The 26,919-nt window shown below is 42.0% G+C and overlaps 1 protein-coding gene across 2 annotated transcripts in view; it reads right to left on the bottom strand.

Moving 5' to 3' along the window:
• SNAP25 (synaptosome associated protein 25) overlaps positions 1-23,518 on the bottom strand; it is a 151,555-nt gene extending 128,037 nt beyond the window's left edge. For both annotated transcript variants that reach the window (XM_089685123.1, XM_089685122.1), the window contains exon 1: positions 23,361-23,518. The gene's annotated coding sequence lies outside the window, so the exon portion shown is untranslated. The remainder of the gene's footprint in view (positions 1-23,360) is intronic.
• Between the last annotated feature and the right edge of the window lie 3,401 nt (positions 23,519-26,919).

Raw genomic sequence — 26,919 nt, 5'->3', positions numbered from 1 at the left:
ACCAAACTATGAGAATAAAATAATAACTGCATACAGAAAGAGCAAAGTAAACTAATGACCTCAGTGGAGCGGTATTTGCAAGCAAGGTGCCTTTTATATTCATACTGTACCTACATTTAAACCTACATAATTACCTGAAAATACAATCTCCATTTCTAGGCACATGAAAAATATTGGAAGAATGATTTGCCATACCTCAACGCAAACAGTCCCCCCTTCCCCCATGCAGCTACTAATTGGTTTGTCCTTCAACACTGGTTGGATGCTTTGAAAAAGGGCTCCAGAATAATCAAACACTTCCATCAAAGCAGCAGCCCTGTACAGAGGTTCACCATCCATATGCTTGGTGTTCAAGGTTGTTAGGGGAAGCAAAGTCAATGTTGAGGAAGAAGAAGACTAAACAAGAAAAACAAGAACCAGCCTGGGACTAGAAACTAAACAAAATAAGGGCCGAGCAGCTCAGTATTACCATTGTTGATCACATATTTTATGCTTTGTTATGCAGGGAAAGGCAACAGGTTATCTTTAACCACTTCAAGTCTGGACACTTTAACCCCCTGCCAGTCCAGGCCAATTTTCAGCTTTCAGTGCTGTCGCACTTTGAATGACAATTGCGTGGTCATGCAACAGAGAGAGAGAGGTATACAGGGGATCGGTTCCAGCAATTGCCCCCCTCTGTACCCGTCACTCTCCCTGTGCACCATATGTGTGCCCCCACCCCTGCAGTGCTGCTGGCTTCCCTCCTCTCCTTCCCACTGACAGCTGCAAGCACACAATAGGATCCTTCAGGATGAAGAGGGGAGGAAGGATCCGGTAAAGCTGATGTTCATTTACTAAAACTGGAGAGGGCAAAGTCTGGTGCAGCTGTGCATGGCAGCCAATCAGCTTCTAACCTCAGCTTGTTCAATTAAGCTTTAACCAAAAAAAAAATTGGCGGCTGATTGGTTTCTACGCACAGCTGCACCAGATTTTACACTCTCCAGTTTTAGTAAATCAACCCCAATGAGTGATCGGTACAAATCACTCACTGTGTTCATTCATAGGGGGAGGGAAGAAGGGCCCTGTTAGGTTGGCTGTATGGGCCCCATGGTTTTGAACAGTGGCCCTGTTTGTAGAAAAAAACAAACTGCGTAGCTAAACTAAAGTTGAATAATTTCCCTACTATAGGTGTAGGCCATTTATATACTGTAGCTCATGAAGCCTGACTGGAAAACTTCTTGGGAGTTGCTAAGGATGTTGCTAAGAGAGGTCTAGTGTTACTGCTTCCCTTCACCATCACAGGAGTCAGCTCTTAAATACTGAGCTCAGAGCTACTGCATCAAGGGAAAGAATGAGCATGTGAGGGGGTTTAAATCAGAGAAAAATCTTGCTGCTGTTATGGTGAAGGTGAAAAATCTTGCTGCTGTTATGGTGAAGGTGAGTAGTAATACTAGGAATATATTTAAATTAGTTGTGAACTTTATTATATATATAAAAAAATGGCCTTTATATCTGTTTTTCTGCTTGAAAAGTGCAGATCAAAATATTTACAGTCACCTACATAGTGGGAGCTGGATGGGCAGGGGTCAATGGAGGCCTACTTGGTTCTGCTGCTCTTCTACGTTCCTTTCCCTTTCCCCTTGACTCTCTTTCTTCCTTCCTTTGCCTTCCTCTTCTCTCCCTTCTCTTTCAAGCCTGCTATATGACCTGAAGGTTATATGGATCCTTCCTAAGCAAATTCTCAATGAGTCTGTGAGTCAGAATGTCTAAAACTGGTCTCATTTTCTCCTCTACGGTCAATTGGGACCCTTGTATCCTCTCTGCTATGGCGGACTCTTCTCTTGTTGTTTTTTGATGTTACATTATCATGAATGGACCTCTTTGTGTGGATTCATACATGTGCAGTGAGAATTGAAGCTCTGTTTTTACAGTTAAATGAAAAAGTAGTTGTTCAGTGGTTCAGATAAGGTTTAGATCAGGTTCAGGACAGGATCTTTTCTTCAGCTGCAAATTCTGTGACTGAGCAAACTGTGCTGAAATCCTGTTCGCAACTGATAAACGTGCGGTTTAGAAGAAGTTCCCATAGAAGACATTGATACTGTAATCTGCACCAGAACCGGACCGCACTGCTCAGAAATCAAAAAGGACTTTTTTCAATTAGCACTGAATCCGCACTGCTTGTGCACTGCATATATGTGAACAGGCACCATAGGAAACAATGTTATTTTACATGTCATGTGAATTGGATGTGGTTCAAAATGCACCCAATCTGCATATATGTGAACAGGCCCCATAAGAAACAATGTTATTTCACATGTCATGTGAATTGGATGCGGTTCAAAACGCACCCAATCTGCATATATGTGAACCATTCCTTATAGGCAACAGATGGCAATCCAAATTTGAGCTACTGGACACCCTCCCTCCCCATTCCTTCCTCCCATAAGTCAGTTGTTGCCCCCTGGGCATATATATGACAATCTATAGTGCTTTCTTAATGACATCCAGTTTTAATTTCTTACAGTTTTATAATGCTGTTTTTGTTACCGACAGCTACCGCCCTTTTACTGTGTAAAGTGCTGACTGAGGACCAGGGGCGGACTGACAACTCATGGGGCCCCCGGGCAATAGGGGATCATGGGGCCCCTGTGTCCTTTCCCAAACTCAAAAAAGCCTATGAAAAAGGTACCAGGGGCTTCTCATGGGCCCCCCTACTGACCCAGGGCCCTCGGGCAGTGCCCGAGTTTCCAAATGGTCAGTCCGCCCCTGCTGAGGACATTTTGTGTCCTTCTAATAATTTCTCTAGTTGTAAACTGAAATCTTTCATTAAAAATTATTGGAAAAGTAAAGTGCAGATCACGTGATAGCTTTCCATTTCTACACATTTCATGAACCTGCAGGTAGACATGTTCACATCAGGGCTGCTGCTGGGGATTGGCTGGCTTGGAAAGCCGCTGTCAATCAGGGGAGGAGGGATGGGTGGGGGGTTTACACTGACCACAGTAGATACAGGCAGGTTGCCTGTATCAAACAACAGGGGCACAAATTGACCATGCTAGCTCAGACCATGCTTAGCATGGTAAGTTACATAGTTAGTCTGGCTGAAAAATACACAAGTCCATCTAGTTCAACCATAAAATTGAAGAAAAGAAGTTTAATCCTATACCAACAATTTATCCCGAGGAAGGCAAAAAAGTTTACTACCAGGAAGGGGGGAACTGGCAGGATCAACCAGGTAATATAGAAGCACTGAAAGGACAAACACAATAATAATATGAATTGCGCAATTAAAGTGAATATAAACCTTAGACATGAAATATGAACAAAGCATAGCCCTCTATAGTGTGTGCTTCACCAGCAGATTGAAATCCTTGGCTCTGTTCCTGTGAGCTGTGTGGAGGGGGGAGGGGGGCTGTCTCTCCCCTCCAATCAGCTCTCAGAGCTCTCCTCACAGAGCTCTGCAGAATATAACTTCAGCACTCGAACCTGTTTTCTGACCTCTCAGACAAGCTTTATAAATTCTGGACTATGAACGACTGTAGAGAAGAGAATACTGAAGATAAACAGGTACATCTTATGTAGGAGGGTTTGGTTCATCTCTGTGTATCACCTGAGGCCAGTCACTTCACTAGGTATATGTAAGGTTTCACACCCACTTTAAATACATTAAAGAGATAGATACATGCATATTTATTTTTAAGGTTACAATCACATTAAATGAACGTATTAGTGGCCAAAGTTCTGCTTTAAATTATCTGAAGCCATTTCTTTATTTCTTTCCTTTCACATTTGGAAACCCTTAAGTAGAACTAAAGGTAAAACATCTTTGTTTTTGGACATAGTAGGGGGAAGTTAAAACCCCTGTCAGATATATTCTTGCCATCCCTAAACGTCCAGTCCCAAAACCATAACAGGAAGTAAGAGAAAATCCCTCCAAAATGAGGGAACTCCTGGTTGTCACCAGAGTCATCAGAACTAGTGTCTCCATTGGAAGATCCCCTCCCCTTTCCTGTTCTGGTGACCCAAATAAAGAGGCAATAAAAAAGAGCAATAAAAGCCTGACAGTTGTTCTAATCTCTCTCTACTATCAAACACTAAAAAAAAAGTTTTTCCTTTTTTATACTTTAAGTTACCTTTAAGGTAACACTCGCAGTTTTAACCGGATCACCCCTGGGCCTGGTTCATTCGTGTAGTGTTAGTGCTCCAAACCGTGCCAGAACAGCTTGAGAGAGACGGCATGGGGCGAAGTTCACTTGGAGTCGGTACAGTATGCTTTAGCATAAGCTCAAACTATGCATGCGCATAGAGCTCTCCATAGAGCTTGGAAGCCAGGATCACCGTATCTTGGCTGGCAGATGTGATCACATAAACATAGCCAGGAATACTGTCTTATAGCACAGTGTGAGTGCAGATGAGAGGGGAAATGGGGAGGTGAGAAGGGAAGACAATCAAACTTGGGCATGGCTTGGTTCAACCTATTGCAAGTACACCCTTGGGTATTAAACAATATTTACCAACCAGGCAAACTTCATCTATTAGTTTATTAACTATATTAGTTCTCACCTCTCTATGGGCCACACAGTAGATGTTATAGCTAAAGTGACAAGTATCCTAGTGTAGCACCCTCCTACTGTAGGATGTGAGGAAATTTTGTTTTTTGGTCTCTTCTAAAATCAAAAGAGGAGTTATAATTTGCCCTGGTCTGCTTATGGTTTCACAAGCTGGGAGTTTGATTGTTCCCCCTTGCCTCTGGGAGAAGCTTCCAGAGCTTAGGACTGGAAATTCAAATAACTGGCCTTAATATTTACTATGCCCTGGCCAATCCTTGAGGAGGTGCACCCAGAAGGTGGACTACGATGTAATAAGTAGCCTGCAGCCCTGAGGTGACTGTTCTTTCCTCTGGTAGGGAATGTTTTGGAAAGCTCCAAGGTGCTGCTTGGCTGGACTGAGTTGCTGTTCAGCTGGGTCATGGGTGTGGCAGGTCTGGAGACCAAGGACTAACCTGGAGCTGCATGTAGTATTCTTCTACTAGATCGTATCTGAAAGGAGAGTTTCACTCACTGAGCCATGTCAGGAGGAAGCTTGAAGGAGCCTACTGTCCTGGAGACTTCTGAGTAAAGACCTTAATTGACCCCCTTTGTCTGCAGTGCCTTAGACTTACACTGGTCACACATAGCTGCACAGTTGTGCAGGATAAAAAGAGGCTCATTATGTGGTCCTAGGCTGCGAGAGTTTAGACTGCGCTATCTTTACAACGTGTAGAGTGTCCTCTGATTAATGTTTCTTCGTATTTTTAGACTATCCCATGCCCCAATCTTTCTCCTTTTGCAAATTCTTCAAGCGGTAAATTACATAAAGACAAAACCTTTAGACTGTTTATTGGAGCCAGAATGAACAGACTGTTGCTTGGGTGACTGGCAGCCTCTGTATTGTTTGGGAAAGAACCAGCTAAATTCAGCGGTCCTCGTGGGTGTAGTGCTACACTAGCTTATCATCTGGGCCCACTGCAGATTGTGGACATCTGGAGCTAGGGGACAGATGCACCGGCCAGTCTTTCATACAAAGCAGAAGACCTGAGAGGGCATCAATCCTTACCACACTTTACCATTATTATAATAAAGACCTATAAAAATACATGTTATTAGAACACTGTTGCTTTCTGATTCCATGATAGAGAGAAGCCTTGGAAGCCCTGACAAAAATGTCATGTTGGCCACCAGTTATGCAGACTGACACACGAGTTATAAGTATATTCAATAGAACAGTAAACATCTTCTGTCATTTTTTTTTGTGATGGTTGGATTTGCTTAATCAACTTCAGTAGAATATAATGTATCATATAATATAATAAAAAGCACAAAATAATATGTGCCTTCTGCACAAAAGCTTTTGTGTGTGCAAATGTGTGACTAATGAAGTGTATGTCCAGTTCAATTAACACAGCATCACCTTTAACAACATGATTTCAATTGCTTATGACGCCAACACTATGAATTAGAATAAAAGAATTCACTCATGTTTGCATCCTTACAGCCCCGAGGCTTTTACTTTTCACTGGAAAAATTTATCATTTTAAATAGTGGAGAATTTACACTTTTATAAGGGTACAATATGGAATGATTTAACTTCAAATGTATAGGAAAAAATAAACATAGGTATAGACATCCATTGAATGTAAATACGTGAATATGATGTGCTATACTGCTTGACATGCTTTGCAGGAGCATCTTTGATCTAATATCTATAATTTTTATTTTTTCATTTCTGTCCCCAATGTTTCCATGTGGTTTCTAAGCCTAGTTATGAAATCTGACCCAATGCCCTCCCCCTGTTCATTGGCTGATCTGACAACAGCTAGGAAGGAGATAGCTGATTTGAAACTGCAGCTTGTCTTAGCTGTGAGTACTTTCCCGAGAAAAGCATGACAAGAGGAATGCAGAGGCTGACACCCCTCCTGCATTCCTCTTGCCATTGCTTGTCTTAGGAAAATTCTCACAGCGGGGACAAGTTACAGCTTTGAATCAGCCATCTCCTTTATAGTTATTGTAGGCTGCTGCAAAAGGGGAGCGGCTCAGGTTAGACCTCATAACTAGGGCTGGAAATAAGTTATGATAATGAAGAGCATAATGTGATTATGAAATAAGAAGGTGAACTAACACCCTATACCCTCACCACCCCCATCTCCAATCCCGACTGCACTTACCTCCATGGGTGATTAGCTATCACTGCTCAAGCAGCCAATGCAGTGGTATGGGAATCTGAAAGCCCCATTCTTCTTCCCCTTCTTTCCTTAGGGCTTTTGGAATGGATCAGAACAATTTTGATTGGCCAGCACGTGACCAATCAGAATTCTGATCCATCCAGAAAGCCCAAAGGTAAAACATGGAAGAAAAGCTAGGCGTTCAAATCCTCAGGCGGCTTCATGGGCAGTGACAGCTAATCCCCCTTAGAGGTAAATGTAGAGAGGACCAGGGGGTTGGGGATGGGTGAAGGGTGTAGGGTGTTAGTTCACCTCTTCATTTTTTGTGTAAAGGTGTACACTTTAAGTACCATTAAATCTTATATAAACCTGCTCACTAAAACTGCATAGGTTTAGTATGTTATTTAATGCATCTTTTTTAATATGTTAACACTTTCAGCTTTCATTAAAGCGATACTAAAGGTTCATTTTTTAAAAATAACAAACATGTCTATACTTACCTGCTCTGTGTAGTGGTTTTGCACAGAGCTGCCCAAATCTTCCTCTTCTTGGGTCCCCAGCAGGATTTCCTGGCTCCTCCTTTCAGCAACTTGCTATGGGGGCACCCGCTACTCCGTGTGTTCATTCACACATGGAGCCACTGCTTGATCCCACCCCCCTCTATCTCTTCATTGGCTGACTGGCTGTGATTGACAGTAGTAGGAGCCAATGGTTCCCGCTTGCTGTCTCAGGTAGTGAGGAGGCAGAGACCTGAGACAGCCAAGGCTGACGTGCACATCGCTGGATCTCAATGGGGCTCAGGTATGTATTGAGGGGGCTGGGCGCACTGCTGCACACAGAAGGCTTTTTTTTACCTTCATGCATAGAATGCATGGAGGAAAAAACCTTGAGCCTTTACAACCGCTTTAAAATAAGACCTAGTGATCCTGCCATGAAGGTACAGTATTTGTTCAGGCAATTCCTGCTATGGGGTAAGAATGTTCTGTCACTGCCTCTCAATTGTGCTGCTGTGTTGTCACATGGGTTTCTGATGGAGTCTACAAGTTGCTGTTTCAACACACATTCTTAGATTATTGTATGCACATATGTGATTTGGCACCTTAAAAGCCCCATAATCCCAACCTTGTTCTCTCTGAATGTCTACACATTATGCAGGCATGGTCCACCAGGAAACCCACCCTGAGAAATGTCATGCCACCATGGCTGGAGTGCATACATACGGTATAGACGGTACGTGGCTACAAAGAGGCTGCAGTGAGTAGGCAGCACTGAGATGTAACAAAGGATGACAAAAAAGGTGAAAAAATGTTTTATGTAAAAATTAAAAAATGCACAAATTATGCAATGCTTTATCAAATTAAATGTCCATCAGTAAGGAATTAAATTGAATGTAAAATGACAGGCACTGCCTAGACCATTAGTGAAGCTGTACAATGAATCAAGAACATCTGAGAACTCTGTGTCAATGCTTATGGAAGAAAAAAAAAAAAACTAGAACTACATTAATATTGTCATTTCACGTCATCTGTTAGATCATATATTGTAAATTCAGGGATGTCACAAGGCTGCATAAGGTTTTACACAATAGCACACTATGCAATACTACAAATAGTACTACAATATATGTGATATTCCAAAAAGTGGAAAGATACAGTTTATTCCATTTAAATGGAAACCCAGACAAAATATACATTTACAATACATGTACTGTATATGACATTTTTTATCAATAAAAAAAATTGTAATACTTTTAATAATTGTGAATGTTTATACTCCTGTAAGACAATATAACACTTATCAGGGCCTTTCACTTTCCAGCATTAGCATTAAGCATCTTTAGTGAGAGCCCCCTGTTCTCCCCCATGCTGAAATCTCCCCCCTTCTCGGGGTCCCAGTGAATAATTATGTTAGACTACAGCATCGTGCAAATCAATAGAGTGTGATTAGCCTGCACTGTCAGCACTACCTGAACCTATGTGTGTTAACATAATGATAGAGTGTATGTGTTTTCTGCTTTTTCCTTGAGATGTGTTGCTCATCAGTGTGATGTAGTACAAAGATGGCAGGCACACACGTAATAGCAGAAGACAGCAAATGACCAGCTCACTAAAAATGTGCTCCTTATTAGCTACAGGATTGGATCATTCCCTATAGTAATAATTAAAAGTGTTCACTAGAACAAGAAGCATTTGCTGTCGTACATGTGCATGCCTCACTCTTCAATAACAAATACAGATCTCACAAACATTAAAATGTACTTATTATAAATTTGGTGAATGTTATAGAGGTCAGAGCAAATTGTTTTGCGGTTTTTATGGGACAATGGATTTTTATTTCAGTGCAGACAGCCTTGAAATCCAGACAACTCTGCCAGACAGCATAGCCAGGTCCCTAACCAGCACTGCAGCAGGAGTATAGTTTGGTTAACAGAACACCTTCAGTCTGCTGATAGGACAATCAAGAAACAGAAACAAGTTTATTTATTATGAATTTGGCAAATGTTATAGAGGCCAGATCAGATCATTTTACTGTTTTTAGATGACAATGGATTTCTGTTTCAGTGTGGCCCAGACAGCATAGCCAGATCTTTGGCCACCACTGCAGCAGCAGCACAGTTTAGTTAAAGTAATACTAAACACACTGTTTAATTTGCATTGTTTCTTTTCTTTCTGTATGGGGATGATGGCACTGTAATTGTTTTCTTTAAAAAAAACAAAAAACAAAGTACCTTTTTTCCTAATCGATATACAGCTGTCACAAAACCCAACTCTTTCCCAGCCCCTCCACAGGGAAATAGTGGCAGGAGGAGCTTCTAGTCATCTGCTACATGTTCTGGGATACAGAGTAAAACTACATAATATCAATAAACTGTTTTAATTTGTCATACAAATATATATTTGAAACCAAATCTTTATTATTTTTGGTAATGACATGGTGTGGGTGGATGGCTGCCAGTTAGAGGCTGTGTCACACCACTCCAGCCTGTTTTTTAGAACAGGGGTGTCCAACCTGCAGCCCAAGATGGCTATGAATGTGGCCCAAAACAAAATCAGACACTTACTTAAAAACATTTTTGTAAAAATGTGTTTTCACTTATCAAACACATGAGGCCAAGAAAAATTTGATAGTGTCTCATTACTGGACTTTTATAAAAAAAAATCTCCCACTCTTCACAATCACGCCTTATTCATGTCATCAATTTTCAGCAGCACCTATATTTGTGAGCAACTATTTTCAACGATGAAACGCGTGAAAGGAAAAATTAGAACCAAAATATCTGATGAGCACCTTGATAATTCATTGAGAATTGCTAGAATAATCTAAAGCATTGATGGTTAACTTGTGATCTGCCTGACTTTTTCTGCTCATCAGCTATCCTTATTGTGCATTTATTGTGTATTCTGTGTATGTTATGTGTGGCCCAAGACAATGTTTCTTCTTCCAATGAAAGACAAAAGTTGGACACCACTGTTTTAGAATAGGAAGGAGAGGAAGGTGAAGATGTAACGTCCCACCCCCATTGTGTTTAGCTGGTTAGAAGGCATGGAAAAGGAGGAGGGAGGGGGCTGTCATTTACCATTGTATATATGCCCACATGTGTGACTCTATAGTCACATGGGCTGCTCAGATGTGATAGGGAGGAAATGCTCTGCGCAGAAATTCACTGAAAACTCAGCATGTACACTACCTGCCAACACTGCTCTGCAAAATCCCCAACTGCACTGGGGACATGAAACAAGAGGGGGAGAACGGATAACAGCAGGATCAACCAGTTTTTTTGCACAATACAGAAAATTAACCCCATGGTGACTGAGTATGAACAGCATGTAATACAGCATTTATTGATAGTTTTTAATTATGTGAGTTTAATCACACTTTAAGAGTACACCCCCTGCCTGCTGATTGGACAACCAAGAAACAGCAGCACACTGATGAGACACCACTCTGCTTCTCCCTCCTGTCAACATGTACTCAGCAGATTGGCTCCTAATTATGCCCAGTCTAAGTACTGCAGAGTGATTACGAAGACTGATACACAAGTAGAAAAGCCAAAAAAAAGGCAAAATGATATATTATATTGAGCAAATAAGAATGCTAATATTGCAAGCTTTTTAAACTTTCATCTTGTTTTAATTTTGATCTTTATGCACAATTTCTTGCAGAATATAACCCAGTTTGTCCTTGATAGGGGATGGATGAGAACGTGATCTAGGGAGTGGGTTTCCTCCGGGTACTGTGGTTTCCTCCCACACTCCAAAGACATGCTGGTAGGTTAATTGGCTCCTGTCTATACTGGCCATAGTATGTGTGTATGCATGAATGTGAGTTAGATTGTAAGCTCCTTGAGGGCAGGGATTGATGTGAATGTACAATACATGTGTAAAGCTCTGCATAAATTGACAGTGCTATACAAGTGCCTGTAATAATAATAATACAAATATCTATGGTACTGTAGTCTAACTTTGGTCAACAGTCACTGAGCTACTAAAGGTCTTTTGGGAAGGTTGTCAGACAGTTCATAAAATCCTTATAAAAAAGTTATTCTCGGCCAGGCTGCAGCCTCTTGTCATATGATTCCATAGTGGGAACTTGCTCTTACAGTCAGGTCCATAAATATTGGGACATCAACACATTTCTAACATTTTTGGCTCTATACACCACCACAATGGTTTGAAATGAAACAAACAAGATGTGCTTTAACTGCAGACTGTCAGCTTTAATTTGAGGGTATTTACATCCAAATCAGGTGAACGGTGTAGGAATTACAACAGTTTGCATACGTGCCTCCCACTTGTTAAGAGACCAAAAGTAATGGGACAATTGGCTTCTCAGCTGTTCCATGGCCAGGTGTGTGTTATTCCTTCATTATCCCAATTACAATGAGCAGATAAATGGTCCAGAGTTCATTTCAAGTGTGCTATTTGCATTTGGAATCTGTTGCTGTCAACTCTCAAGATGAGATCCAAAGAGCTGTCACTATCAGTGAAGCAAGCCATCTTTAGGCTGAAAAAACAAAACAAACCCATCAAAGAGATAGCAAAAACATTAGGCGTGGCCAAAACAACTGTTTGGAACATTCTTAAAAAGAAGGAATGCACCGGTGAGCTCAGCAACATCCAAAGACCCGGAAGACCACGGAAAACAACTGTGGTGGATGACCGAAGAATTGTTTCCCTGGTGAAGAAAACACCCTTCACAACAGTTGGCCAGATCAAGAACACTCTCCAGGAGGTAGGTGTATGTGTGTCAAAGTCAACAATCAAGACTTCACCAGAGTGAATACAGAGGGTTCACCACAAGATGTAAACCATTGGTGAGCCTCAAAAACAGGAAGGCCAGATTAGAGTTTGCCAAACGACATCTAAAAAAGCCTTCACAGTTCTGCAACAACATCCTATGGACAGATGAGACCAAGATCAACTTGTACCAGAGTGATGGGAAGAGAAGAGTATGGAGAAGGAAAGGAACTGCTCATGATCCTAAGCATACCACCTCATCAGTGAAGCATGGTGGTGGTAGTGTCATGGCGTGGGCATGTATGGCTGCCAATGGAACTGGTTCTCTTGTATTTATTGATGATGCGACTGCTGACAAAAGCAGCAGGATGAATTCTGAAGTGTTTCGGGCAATATTATCTACTCATATTCAGCCAAATGCTTCAGAACTCATTGGACGCCGCTTCACAGTGCAGATGGACAATGACCCAAAGCATACTGCAAAAGCAACCAAAGAGTTTTTTAAGGGAAAGAAGTGGAATGGTATGCAATGGCCAAGTCAATCACCTGACCTGAATCCGATTGAGCATGCATTTCACTTGCTAAAGACAAAACTGAAGGGAAAATGCCCCAAGAACAAGCAGGAACTTAAGACAGTTGCAGTAGAGGCCTGGCAGAGCATCACCAGGGATGAAACCCGACGTCTGGTGATGTCTATGCGTTCCACACTTCAGGCTGTAATTGACTGCAAAGGATTTGCAACCAAGTATTAAAAAGTGAAAGTTTTATTTATGATTATTATTCTGTCCCATTTCTTTTGGTCCCTTAACAAGTGGGAGGCAGATATGCAAACTGTTGTAATTCCTACACTGTTCACCTGATTTGGATGTAAATACCCTCAAATTAAAGCTGACAGTCTGCAGTTAAAGCACATCTTGTTCGTTTCATTTCAAATCCATTGTGGTGGTGTATAGAGTCAAAAATGTTAGAATTGTGTCAATGTCCCAATATTTATGGACCTGACTGTATAATCCAGTTTGTGTGGGTGAAGCTAAAGTGGGCTAAGAGGGAGGGCGATGCTTGAACCATTGTACCACCTGGCATGCATTTTCACAGGTTTACATCCCAGGCCATTTAGAAGATGGAGATAATGACAGCTATAGTCCGAGCAGGGAAACCATGCTCACTGTGTCCCATTAGTCAGTTTAAGAGCCAAATGTTAATGCTTGACCAGAGTACTCCTTTAAATTTGTCTTCTACATGAAAATGATAGGGTTTGTTTTGCCCATCACTTTGAATGCTCAGCATGCATCAATTTGCTCAGTTGTCATAAGCTGTATCCTGCTTATTATCCAGGCCAGTGCAGATATATTACATCTTGGGTACTAACTGCCTTATCATAGGCAAACTGCTTGAATCAGTTATTACTGCAGCCCTTTACTGCATCACTATCCTTCTTGGAATTTGTTCTGACCTTCATTTAATCCATTAAATATGTATGTTGCCGATTTGACATTTTCATACTGTGCATAAAGCAGGAGTAATGGCCGTATCTTCCTTTTTTACTGATGCTGATCCTATATTGCTTTTAGCTTGAGTTACACTTAAGTAATATACAGTATATACAATGCTTAAATGTCCAACCTGATTGAGGGTGTATTGATCCGCTGACTATGCAAATACATCTGACCTTATTTAATAAATGCTGCTAGGAAAATGACTACATAACATTTTCCTCCTAATTACATTTTGCTAACACAACCAATAAATAAATGAGACATAAGAGCTTCATTCCACTGTCTTTGCAGTACCAAGATTCCTATAAGGACAAAGCTGGCTACACTTGGGAGAGCATTTATAAAGCTGTGAATGGGACTTTCACCAATCAATGGGGGTAAATAAATCACTTTGATTTATATCAACCCCCCTTCATATTTAATTGCCAGCATCCATTAAATAAACACAGTAAAATGAATAAATACATTCAAAGCTAATTTTTTTGTATTTCACTATATCCCAAGGAAACCCAAGCCATTTCTAAAAAGACATTATCAGCGGCCAACTTCTCTTCTGCAATTTTTAAGCTGACCCACCAATGACATCTGCTATGTGAGTAGGAGGCATAAACAGGTCCATGCATTAACTCACAAAATCTTGTGGGTTTTTGGTAATTCAGTTTTATCTTGTTATCTGCCTGATTACACACACGTAAGATTACATGTCATCCAAAAATTTCAAGAGTTTTACTGAAATCTCGTGATAGCCCACTCTATACACAGGAGAGCTGCCAGGAAGGCACTGGTGACGTAGCCTTCCTGAGGGAACATGCGAGGCCAGGGCTACATTGCCAGAGCCTCCAGAGAGGCACAAAGTTAAAGCGGAGTTCCACCCAAAAGGGGAAAGTTCCACTTTAAAGATTGGTCCCCCGCTCCCCATTAAGGATTGGCACCTTCGGGGAGCGGGGGGGGGTGGCTACCTGAATTTGGCAGGTACCTGCTCCCACTTCCGCTGCGATTGCCTAGGCAATCGAAAACGGAAGATGGCCTCCTACCCTCCCTCCCCAAAGTCTTTTGGGACACGTGACAGGTCCCAGAAGACGACGGGGCCATTCAGGAAGCGCTGTGGGCACCCGGCTGTGAAGCCGCAAGCTGTTGCAGCCGGGTGCCCACACTGAAGATGCCGGCCTCCTGGAATACTGGGCGGCTGGTGAAACGGGGTGCTGCGGGGGCAACGTGGGATTGTGGGACAGGTGAGTGGCTGTTTTCTAAATGTCAGCAGCTACAGTTTTTGTAGCTGCTGACTTTTATTTTTTTACAGAGTAAGTGTAACTCCACTTTAATATCTTTTAAGTGCACAATAACAAAGAATGTAATATGTTTTTGGTTTTGGTTTAGCAAGCAGATCTGCATGCACTAGTAGTTTTTAGGTTTGGAGAGTAAAGTTTGCTTTAAAACACAGGCACACAGAAGACTCACCTGCAGTGAATGTTTGGTGAATGTCAGATTCACTGCTTAAAAATAAACTCCTTAGACTGTACTGGTAAGGCCAGGGCCATTTCCTCCACGATACAAGATGAGATTGTTTTCTTTTCTGCTGTTTTTCTAGCATCTACAATGCAAAATGTGCCAGTCTACCTGAAGGTACGGCTATATTAGTAGTGGGTTTGACAGGCATTGGGAAAGGCCTTTCATTGTTGCCTCAAGTGACACTGTAAGGAGGAAACCCTGAGGTATGACTATTTGGCATATAGGAATCTCTGGAAACTATACAATTCAGTAAGTGCAATAAAACATAATAAAACAGTGTTGGGACCCTTACTTTTTAATATATTTATAAACTATATAGGGTCTGGGATTAACAATACTACAATCTTTGCAGATGACACCAAGCTGTGCAGTGGAATAACGTCCTTACAGGATGTCTCCAATTTACAAGCCGACCTCAATAATTAAATATAATTGGGCAACTATGTGGCAGATGATGTTTAATGTTGATAAATGTAAGGTTATGCACTTGGGGACTAAGAATATGCATGCATCATACATACTAGGGGGGGGTACAACTGGGGGAATCAATGGTGGAGAAGGTTATGGTAGATCACAAGCTAAATAATGGCATGCAATGCCAAGCTGAGGTTTGTAAAGCGAGCAAAATCCTCTCTTGTATTAAAAGAGGTATAGACTCCAGAGAGAGAGAGATATCATTTTGCCCCTGTACAAATCATTAGTAAGACCTCATTTGGAATATGCAGTTCAGTTTTGGGCACCAATTCACAAAAAGAACATTGGGGAACTGGAGAAAGTACAGAGAAGAGCAACCAAACTGATAAGAGGCATGGAGGAGCTCAGCTATGAGGAAAGATTAGAGGAACTGAATTTATTCTCTCTTGAGAAGAGGAGATTAAGGGGGGATATGATCACCATGTATAAATACATCAGTGGTTCATATAGTGAACTCGGTGTAGAGTTATTCACCCTGACGTCATCACAGAGCACAAGGGGGCACTCTTTACGTCTGGAGGAAAATAAATTTAATCTTCAAATACAGAAAGATTTCTTCACAGTAAGAGCTGTGAAAATGTGGAATAGACTCCCATAGTCCGAAGAGTTGGTTCTGGCCAGCTCAGTGGATTGTTTTAAAAAAGGCCTGGATTCTTTCTTGAATATAACTGATTACTAACATTTATAGGTAAAGTTGATCCAGGGAATACCCAATTGCCTCTCGGGGGATCAGGAAGGAATTTTTTCCCCTTAAGAAGCAAATTGGATCATGCTTTGCTTGGTTTTTTGCCTTCCTCTGGATCAACTGTGGGTATAGGATTATAACTTTTTTTTTTTTTATGGTTGAACTGGATGGACTTTTTTCTTTTTTCAGCCAGACTAACTTTGTAACTATATATCAAATACAAAGTTGTTCATTAAGGGAGCAGGTATAAATAATGGGGCCTCTTAGCAAAAATATTACAGGGCCAACTGGTCTTCAAACACTGTTGTAAAAAGTAACACACTGCTAAAATGTTGCTACTGATAAATATCCAGCACTGCAGCATACAATGTTTTAGCAGAGGTGCATTTACTCTGGGCCTGCCAAGACAAGCAGTTTTTCAAGCAACTAAAGCTGAATTAGTACAGCTATAGCAGATACATGGATCAACCACTAGGTACTCCAAGAGTTTGGTCTTTAACATTTTTCCCATATTCAATAAATCAATACTATGTTTAAACCCTTCATCAAACAACTACAAATATCCTTTAGACTCATTAGATCTCTGGTGCCCAACCTGTGATCCAGGGACCTCTTTCTGACCTGACCTGACACTTTTTTTCGGCCCTTAGGTTCTCTACAGACAGTAAAATGTGTCACTACTTGTAATATGTCACTACTCAATGATTTTCCCCTGAAACCTGTCTCTAGTCTCCAACAACTGCTACAGCATTTTCTCAGTCCTTGACAGTTTTAAAGCAGCATATCTGCAGTCTCTGACCATTTCTTGTATTATATCTGCAGTCTCTGACCATTTCTTGTATCATGTCTGTGGCCTCTAACCACCTCTTGTATCATGTCTGAAGTCTCTGACCATTTCTTGTATCATGTCTGTGGCCTCTAACCATCTCTTGTATCATGTCTGCAGTCTCTGACCATTTCTTGTATCAGGTCTATGGCCTCTGACCATCTCCTGTATCATGCCATTAGTCTTTTACTATATCCTTTTGTGCTCCTTCTGGCTCTTACACTGAATATGCACTGAATTTTTTTTCTGTGGCCCTTAGGTGACGTCAGAGGCCACACCTGAGACCCACCATCTCAAGAAAGTTGACAGCCACTGCTTTAGACTAGGTAGAGAACTGGACTGGTTATTTGATACAAAATGAATGGATGTTTTAGGTAGGCCTTAACATCCTAAAGTTTTTAAAAATGTAAAGAAAACTGTAGAGTGATTGTACAAGGAGACAGTAACATGTATGGCCAATATAAATGTATAGCCACTATAAAGGAAGGATTATAATTTGTCTGCATCTTATACATGCTTTGATATTTTGTCTCCAGATTATTAGCTAGTAAGAGTGCTCCAGGCTTTTCCTTTTCTGAGTACTGAAGGGCACATATTTTTAATTGCATAGGACATGTGATCAAATCTTTATAACATCTGCCAAAACATTAATGGATGAATTAGTTCACAAGTAGCTAATCTCACTCAAGCTACTGAGCTACTAAACATTTCAAAAGTAGCTAAGCTCCAAAGCTTACTGAACTCTTCTTTCATTATACAAAGTCTATAAAGGCCTGCCAATGCGCTGCAAAACCTTGAACCCCTTAACATCCTCATACAGTGGGTATAGAAAAGAACACCCCCTTTAAATGAATCACATTTTCTTGCTTTGTCGTCTGGAATGAAGACAGACACAGTTTTGTTTTACCCAGATGTATTTACTCAGTGCAATTTATAACATCCAAGTGAAAGATAAAACATCATGTCAGAATAAATAAAAAAAAAAACAGAAATCACTGGAAAAAGGAGTTGGAAAAAGGATCACCCCATTGTGTCAGTATTGAACCACCTTTTGCTTTAATTCCAGCCTTTAGTCTGTTTTCACATCTAGACTTTACAATATTTGTCCACTCTTGTTTGCAGAATTGCTCAAGTTCAGTTACATTTGATGGTGACCGTTTGTAGACTGCAGTCTTCATGTCATTCCACAGATTTTCAATGGGGTTTAAGTCTGGGCTCTGACTAGGCCATACAAGGACACTCACCTTTTTCTCCAACCACTGTGTGGTAATTTTTGCTGTGTGCTTTGGGTCATTGTCCTGCTGGAAGGTAAACCCTCTTCCCATTGACAACTTTCTGGCAAAGAGCAGCGAATTGTCCACAAGAATTTGATGGTATTTTGCCCCATCCATTTTTCCTTCTATCTTTACAAGTGCTGCAGTCCCTACTGCAGAAACCCCCCCTCCCCCTCCCCTCATAACAGGATATTACCACCTCCTTGATTTGCTGTAGGAACGATATTATTTGGATGGTGAGCTGTATTGAATTTCTGCCAGATATATCGATTAGGACAAATAATATAATTTTAGTCTCATCTGACCATAACACCTTTTTCCATGTGGCCTCAGAATCTTCAAGGTGCATTTTGGCAAAGCTCAGTGGTGACTGCATGTGGCCTTTCTTGAGGAGCGGCTTTTTTCTTGCAACCCTTCCATACAAGCCACATTGGTGGAGAATTTGTGATATTGTTGTCACATGCACAGAATGACCACTCTTTGTCATAAATTCCTGTAACTGCTTGAAAGTTGCTGTAGGCCTCTTGGTAGCCTCTCTGACCAGTTTCCTCTTGACCCTTTCATCCAGTTTGAAGCGACGTCGTGATCTGTGGAGGGTCTGTGTTGTACCAAATACCTTCCACTTATAATAGTCTTCAGTGTGCTTCTAGGCATTGATAAAGCCTTTGAATTTTTTTTGTACTCATCTCCTGGCTTGTGCCTTTCCACGACTTTATCCCAGAAATCTTTTGACAGTACCTTGCCACCGATAGTTGACCACAGCTGATCACACTTGAAAGTCAAATGGCTTTGTGTGCTACTGAGAAGGTGCTTAGCTACATCTGATTGAGTTTACAAGTCATTTTAGGAGGGGGGGTGATCCTTTTTTTCAACCCAGTGATTCTGTTTTTTTATTTTTTTTATTTTTTTCTGACATGTTGGTGATATATCTTACTCTTGGATGTTATAAGTGGTACTGAGTAAAAACAACTGGATAAAACAAAAACTGTGTCTGTCTTCATTTCAGGCTACGAAGCAACAAAATGTGAATATTTGAAAGGAGGGGGGGGTGATTCTTTTCTATACCCCTGTGCACTACTGTACTGCCACAGCAATCTTTATATCAATCTGGGAATGGGATTTAAAAAACGATAAATTGCCAATTGCAACTGACCACTGTTCAGTCAATTAGTCCTGGGCTCATTGTGCTCCTCTAACACATTGCAGTATATGGTCTGCTATGGCTGTAGTTACACCACCATTGAATGGGAGGTCAATTAGACACAACTCAAGGAACCCCTGGCAACTTTTGAAGGAACCCTAAGTGAGCCCTACCCATTTTATGAATGTTTATTGAATAAAGACCACTGACCAAAATGCAGTAACCCATAGCAAACAGTTATCATTCTCCAGACACAGAACAGTCAGAAAGATGAATAATTATTACTTATATGTTAATATGGGTTGTTACAATTTGTGCCTTGCTTTTCATTTCATTACATCAGCCTAAAATGTGCTAATTTCATTCATTTTCCTTGTTTAAACTAGTGAAAGGTGATTGGTTGTTTTTGCTGCATACACATCATGATTGATTTTTTTTTGCCTTTGTATATGAAACAATCCTAGCTGGGCAATAGTTTTACATCATTAGAAAAGTGAATTATCTGCATAGAACGTTATTAATACTCCTGACATTAAGTTATCATCATTTGTGTCCCAGTGGGAGTTATTTTGTGTTGGATGCTGACCTATTGATCTCTACCAAAAGACACAAAACACAATATCTATTACTGCAGTTCCTTCCCATTTCCTCTATGTGTGCCTTGCACTTTGATAACTGTTCTCACATCTGCAATGTTGCACCATATGATGCATTGAAAAAAAACACATAAAGTGTTCTTCATTCGAATAATCCATAGCCTTCCACTTCCCTGTCATGTACATCAAACAACAACTGCTTCTCTATCATATTTAATATATGTATAGCCATAATCGCTGCATGATTTGGCCATTTCTATTGTAACATGTCCCCATCAGAGATCAATAATTTACTACAACATCTTGTCAACGTACCATTCTTTCGGACATGGATGTATACTACAGCAGAATGATAAAGATATGAATAAATGTCAAGCTATAATATCTTCTGTAGGTGGTGCTATAATTTACAAAAAAAATCAATCGTCTTAAAAAAAAGTCTTTAAATAACAAAAACACGCTGAGAATAATCATAAAAGATTTAAAAATCAAAGTATGAAAAATTACATCATTATCGAGCCTGGTCATTGACAGTCTTGTCATCTTCTCATACAACAAACCTTTCGGAAAGTGTTATGTGCAAAAAATTGGGATAAAAAGCACACACACATATATATATATATATATATAGTATATGGACAGAGAAAGAGAGAGAGAGAGCATAGTTATTATATTTCACGTCTGTCTTTTTTTTTCTTTTCTTTTTTATTGCTATCGAGACATACAATCCAACACAGACCAAAATGCTGTTGTGTAAGGTGTATCCCATTCAAAAAAAGGAAAACAATCCGGTAGATCCCTGTGATCCTTAATGTAAGTTTATTTCAGAGTCGCAGTGCTGGGGTGGGGTCCTCCATGAGAATATCACCGACGTGACTGTTGCTCTCTCCCTCCTAATGATTGCAATCTGTTTCCCAGCACCTGCAGATTAATGGCTGTTTTCAAGGCAATTGGCAATATGCCCATTAAAGGTGGCACACAATGCCAATGCACTGACGCTCACAGATGCCCAGCAGCACTTGAGGCTATTATATAATCAGTATTTCACCTAATAAAATAATGGATGGCACATGAACAGCATTTCAAGACGGATTAAGGCTAGCATGACGTCAACTGTGAACCCAATAAGACATTTATGATGTATGGATGTGGCTGGCAGCAAACCCATCTCTTTATAGACAAACCTGCATCTGTAGGAAGGAGCCTCCAGCACGCCCCCTAGAGGGGCAGCTCTGGCTTTGCCCCCTCCTCCCCTCCCTTACTTGAGCTGTAATGCAGATCCCCTCCCCCCTTGCTTTCCTACTAGTGGGTAACAAAACCAGCAGTAATTACTAATGCCCCAGCACATAAATCCGTCAGCTTCGCAGGCTTTTAGACGCAACTACGCAGATCTGTCTGAACCCTCCCTACCTGTCTCTCTAAATGTGATGTCAATCATACATGAAATAATGGCCATCAGACTGCAATGCCTTGAAGTTCAATGGGGAGGACTGGCTGCAGGTTACAGCAAATCTGGCTGCACATTCTGCATTGAATGGATTTGTAGTAGGCTGAAGCAGATTGATCAAGGATACCATCAGCTGGCTCTAGGTGTGATCTGCTTGCCTAGTAGATCATCTCCGTGATGCTTGGCAGGTTGTCTCTAGGCTGGAAGAGATCATCTCTATGCTGTCTAGTGGATCTCTTCTATGCTGCCTGGTAGATCACCTCTTTGCTGCTTAGTAAATCTCCTCTATGCTGCTTATTAGATCTCCACTTTTAATGGCATTTATATACCATGCAATCTATCTAAGTCCTTAATAGGTATTAGATCCCCTCTGTGCAGACTGAGTTCTATGGTTGGTAGATCACCACTATGCTGCCTGTTAGATCTATGGTTGGTAGATCACCACTATGCTGCCTGTTAGATCTATGGTTGGTAGATCTCCGCTATGCTCCCTGTTAGATCTATGGTTGGTCGATCTCCTCTATGCTGAATGATAGAGTTCCTCTATGCTGCTTATTAGATCTCCTTTATTACTGGCACTTCTATACCATGCAGTCTATCGAAGCCCTTAATAGGTATCAGATCTCTTCTATGCTGTCTGTTAGATCTATAGTTAGTAGATCTCCTCTATGCAGCTTTGTAGATCTCCTCTATTGTCGGCACCTATATACCATGCAATCTATCTCAGCCCTTAAAGGTTATCAGATCTCTTGTATGCTGCCTGACAGATCTCTAGTTAGTATATCTCCTCTATGCTGCATTTTAGATCTCCTCTCTGTTGCCTGGTCGATCTCCTCTCTGCTGCCTGATAGATCTCCTCTCAGTTGCCTGGTAGATCTCCTCTGCTGCCTGGTAGATCTCATCTCTGCTGCCTGGTAGATCTCCTCTCTGCTGCCTGGCAGATCTCCTGTATGCTGCCTGGTAGATCTCTCTGCTGCCTGGTAGATCTCCTCTTCTGCCTGGTAGATCTCTTCTCTGTTGCCTGATAGATCTCCTCTCTGCTGCCTGGTAGATCTCTCTACTGCCTGGTAGATCTCCTCTCTGCTGCCTGGTAGATCTCCTCTCTGCTACCTGGTCGATCTCCTGTATGCTGCCTGGTAGATCTCCTCTCTGCTGCCTGGTAGATCTCTCTGCTGCCTGGTAGATCTCCTGTATGCTGCCTGGTAGATCTCCTCTCTGCTGCCTGGTAGATCTCCTCTCTGCTGCCTGGTCGATCTCCTGTATGCTGCCTGGTAGATCTCCTCTGCTGCCTGGTAGATCTCTCTGCTGCCTGGTAGATCTCTTGTATGCTGCCTGGTAGATCCCCTCTGCTGCCTGGTAGATCTCCTGTGCTGCCTGGTAGATCTCCTGTATGCTGCCTGGTAGATCTCCTGTAGGCTGCCTGGTAGATCTCCTCTGCTGCCTGGTAGATCTCCGCTGCCTGATAGATCTCCTCTGCTGCCTGGTAGATCTCCTGTATGCTGCCTGGTAGATCTCCTGTGCTGCCTGGTAGATCTCCTGTATGCTGCCCGGTAGATCTCCTGTGTTGCCTGGTCGATCTCCTGTGCTGCCCGGTCGCTGTGGTGTAGGTCGGTGGGTAGATCTCCTGTATGGTGCAGGAGATGGCCGCACTGGCTCTGCAGTGGAGCTGTCCATGGTGCTGAATCCGCCCACCAGCACACAGCCCGCACTCCGCTCCTCATCAATCACCCCGGGCTCCCATCGCCGCAGCAGACCGAGCCTGTGCTGGGCACCACCGCCCCCTCCCCCCCAGCACACAGCAATAAAGCCCTCCATGCAATCTGCTCAGCCTTCTCAGGATCGCACAGCCTGCAGGTTAAACAGCAAGAGCTCAGATTTGTTGGCTGCATCAGCCGTCACATAACAGGACTTCCTTCCCCATCTAAGCAGCTTAGCACAAAAAAGGCAAAACCAAATCTAGACAGAGAACCCCCCATGGAGGACAGGCTCCCTTTACCTTGTCTCTGAGGGTGTCAGATCCAGCAAGGAGCAGTAAAGTCTAGATCACTCAATAACCTTCTGGAGGATGGAGCTGCAGGGAGGCAAGCAGCAGCGATCCTGACCTCCTCGAGTCTTCTTCTTCAATGGAAAAAAGGAGCTCTGCCCTTATCAAAGATGGCCGTCCTTCTTGACGTCAGCAGCTTTTAATAGACATCTATCATGGGGCGGGGGATGGTGGGGAGGGAGCAGGCTGGGGGAGCTTGAGTCATCGTCTGCTGTACAATGCTGCAATACATCGCATTTTTTTTCCAATGCACGTTTTGCTAATATCTGTATGTAGGGATCATAGGGATGGAGGCAAAGAAGAATGGCATGGTGTATGGAGGGGTTGGGTTGCCTTGCAGGCTTGGCTGGGTTTTGGATGGGATTGAGCTAATGCAGCACTGATTTATTTTCGCCAAAGGGGTGGTCCAAAGGGATATCCCCTCTCCTGTCTTCACTCCATATAAGGATAGCCTACGTGGGCAGCTAATGTACAGAAGCTTTCTAAGTGATTTCTATGGATTGATGGCTGTATGTGCTCAGGCCATTCAGATTAACATTCTGCATTTGTCATCTATGTAGCAGGGAAGAGACAATCAAAGGACTGGATTCGTATTCCCAGCTATCTGGACAATGCAGAATGCTGTGCCCAAGGGTCCAGGTCTGATTCCCGAGGATAGGGACCCATAGGGGGTTATCTTACTAAAACTGGAGAGTGGAAAATCTCGAACCGCTCTACATAGAAACCAATCAGCTTCCAGGTTTTATTGCCAAAGCTTAATTGGACAGCTTGAAGTTAGAAGCTGATTGGTTACCATGCACAGCTGCACCAGATTGTGAGTGCATCGGTTTTAGTAAATCTCCCTCCAGGTCTCATTTGCAGATCCCCATTTATTAACCCAGGGTTTAGAATTATGCAACCTGTTTTTGTTGTACATGATGACAGCCTAGGCAGGAGGCATCCTCAAGCTTGGTGCTGGGAATAGACTGTGAAGAATACATAATACTGGAATGAAATGGAGGTAGTCACTGCCAGCAGGCAATGCTGTCCAGGTGCTTTGGTAACCCAATATTTTACATTTTGCCTTAGAAAAATGACAGATGTCTCTAAAATGTATAAAAAAAAGGGAAATCATATTATAAGAGAAAAAAAACACCAAAGGTAAAGTATTAGAGAATATCTACTCATTATTTCCCCATCTTAAGGAACACCACCCAGACTGATTCAGACTGTTGATTTTATCTTCTAAATTCTGGGTCAAGCCATAGATTTAATTCCTCAATTGTTCTCTACGTGATCATATACTCTACAAATGTATCCAGAGCTATTCTTAAAGCGGAGTTCCACTCATGCTGTCAAAAAATAAAAGTCAGCAGCTACAAATTCTGTAGCTGCTGACTTTTAAAAAACAGCCACTTACCTGTCCCTTGGTCCCGCGGTGTGTCCCCCGCAGCCCATTTCACCGGCCATCCTGTATTCCAGGAGGCCGGCATCTTCAGTGTGGGTACCCGGCTGTGATAGTTTGCGGCTTCACAGCCAGGTACCCACTGCGCATGCACGAGTAGTGTTGCACTTCATGAATGGTTTTGTAGTCTTCTGGGACCTGTCACGTGTCCCGAAAGACTACAGGGAGGAAGGGCACCTTCCGCTTCCGATCACCTAGGCGATAGGACTGGAAGTGGAAGTGGGTACCTGTCAAATTCAGGTACCCACCCCCCAAAGGTGCCAATCCTTAATGAGGAGTAGGGGAGCAGTTCTTAAAGCGGAACTTCCCCTTTTGGGTGGAGCTCCACTTTAAAGAGTTACTAAACTCTGGGCCCCTGCATTCACTATATATCTGGACTACCACAGTACACACAACATGGAAATGCAATTATTTTAGTAAATATAAATGGCTAAATACCTTTCATCAGCAGCACTTAGAGCAGTCTTGTGACTTCTATCAGTGTCCAGCAGAATACTGGTTAAAGCTTGTAGGAAGAGTTTTCATTCTCCTCTCACTGTCCTATGAGGCTGCATAACCCCTGACCCTCTGTCTGGACAGTGCTGATTGGCCCTGTGCTGATCACATGCACCCTCCCAAGAAAAAGAAAAAAAAAACCTCTCTAACAATACACACCAAACTGAGAATGTGCAGCTTGCCCCCAAAGCTCTGTTCTATCAGATGGATTGGTGACAGTAGAAGAAGGGGAGGACCAGAGAAGACAGGATCAAACAACCTTTTTACACAGATGATTAACCCCTTAAGGTCCACAGTTAGTATAACAAGCATGTTTTACTGCATATACAGACTGAATTTGCTGTTGTGGATTTAGTAACACTTTAAAGTGACACAAAATTCTGATTTAAAAAAAAAAATACATATTCTATTCATGTCTGTATTTTTAACAAAAAGCCCCTTTATTGCTCTCAGTTCCCTCCAAATCTCCAAATTCCTTTTCTGTTTGCTGCTGTGATCTGATTTTCTGTTAGAGGATGACTACACTAGGTTTCCATGGTTCCACTGCAATTAAGAGCATAGCCATATCTTTCTTGCTTCCAAGATGGACTAGACACTAAGGGCTATGGGATGTATAGTTTGAATAGAGCAGTGTACATGACCACAACTAAAAGGCACTGCTTGTTTCAAACAAACAAAAGTGAGAGGGAAAAGAAGAGGTTCAGGAGTTCACAAAGGGAGCAGAAAAACACAATAAAAAACAATTTATTGAAAAATAGTTTACAGGGCTATTAAGTATTGGATGTATGTGGATTATTTTTGAAAAATAAGCATATCGTTTAGTGTCGCTTAAAGGCTGAAATCCAGGCAATTTTAAAATATACAAAATAATGCATTACTATCTCTATTAGTACTCCTTAAAGCGGAACTAAAGGGTAAATATACTTGTGTCCAATGGTCCCTCATCAGCTCCAGCTCTGTTTACAGCACCAAAGAAGACAGCGAGCAGGCAGGTAGGGGCATTTTGTTGCAGAAGAGTCTCTTCCACCATACAAGCCTGCCTGCTCACTGTTTGTTACAGCAGAAGTTCAAGCGGAACTTCACTCAAAAGGGAAAAGACTGCTTTACGTCCTCCTCCCCCCTCCTCTCACATATTCGGCATGTCATTTTGGGAGGGGGGGGACCTAGTTTTGACAGGTACCCAATGCCACCTCCGCTTGGATTGCCAAGAACTCCCTGCAGTCTTATGGGACACGTCACAGGTCCCCAAAGACTTTGGGACCATTCACAAAGAGCAGCATGACTTGCGCATGCGCAGTGGGCAGCTGGCTGTGAAGCCGAAAGCAGCTTAGGCTGCCCACAGTGAGGATGCCGACACTGGGAACCTGAAGGCTAGCCTGTGTGAGGACGGCGCTGGATCCAAGGACAGGTAAGTTTCCTTTGATTAAAAATCACCAGCTACAGTATTTGTATCTGCTGACTTTTTTTTTTTCACCCCAGACTGAACAACCCTTTCAGTTCCACTTTAAATTTCTTAATTCTTAAATGTAAGCAGTGTAAATATCTGTTTTATAGCAGAGCTCAGACTGTGGG

The sequence above is a fragment of the Staurois parvus genome, unplaced genomic scaffold (assembly GCF_062004578.1).
Source record: "Staurois parvus isolate SC_StPar_1 unplaced genomic scaffold, SC_StPar_1.0 ptg000362l, whole genome shotgun sequence".
NCBI lineage: Eukaryota > Metazoa > Chordata > Amphibia > Anura > Ranidae > Staurois > Staurois parvus.
Note: the sequence above shows the minus strand (reverse complement) of the source record. Positions and strands in the feature narration are given on the sequence as shown.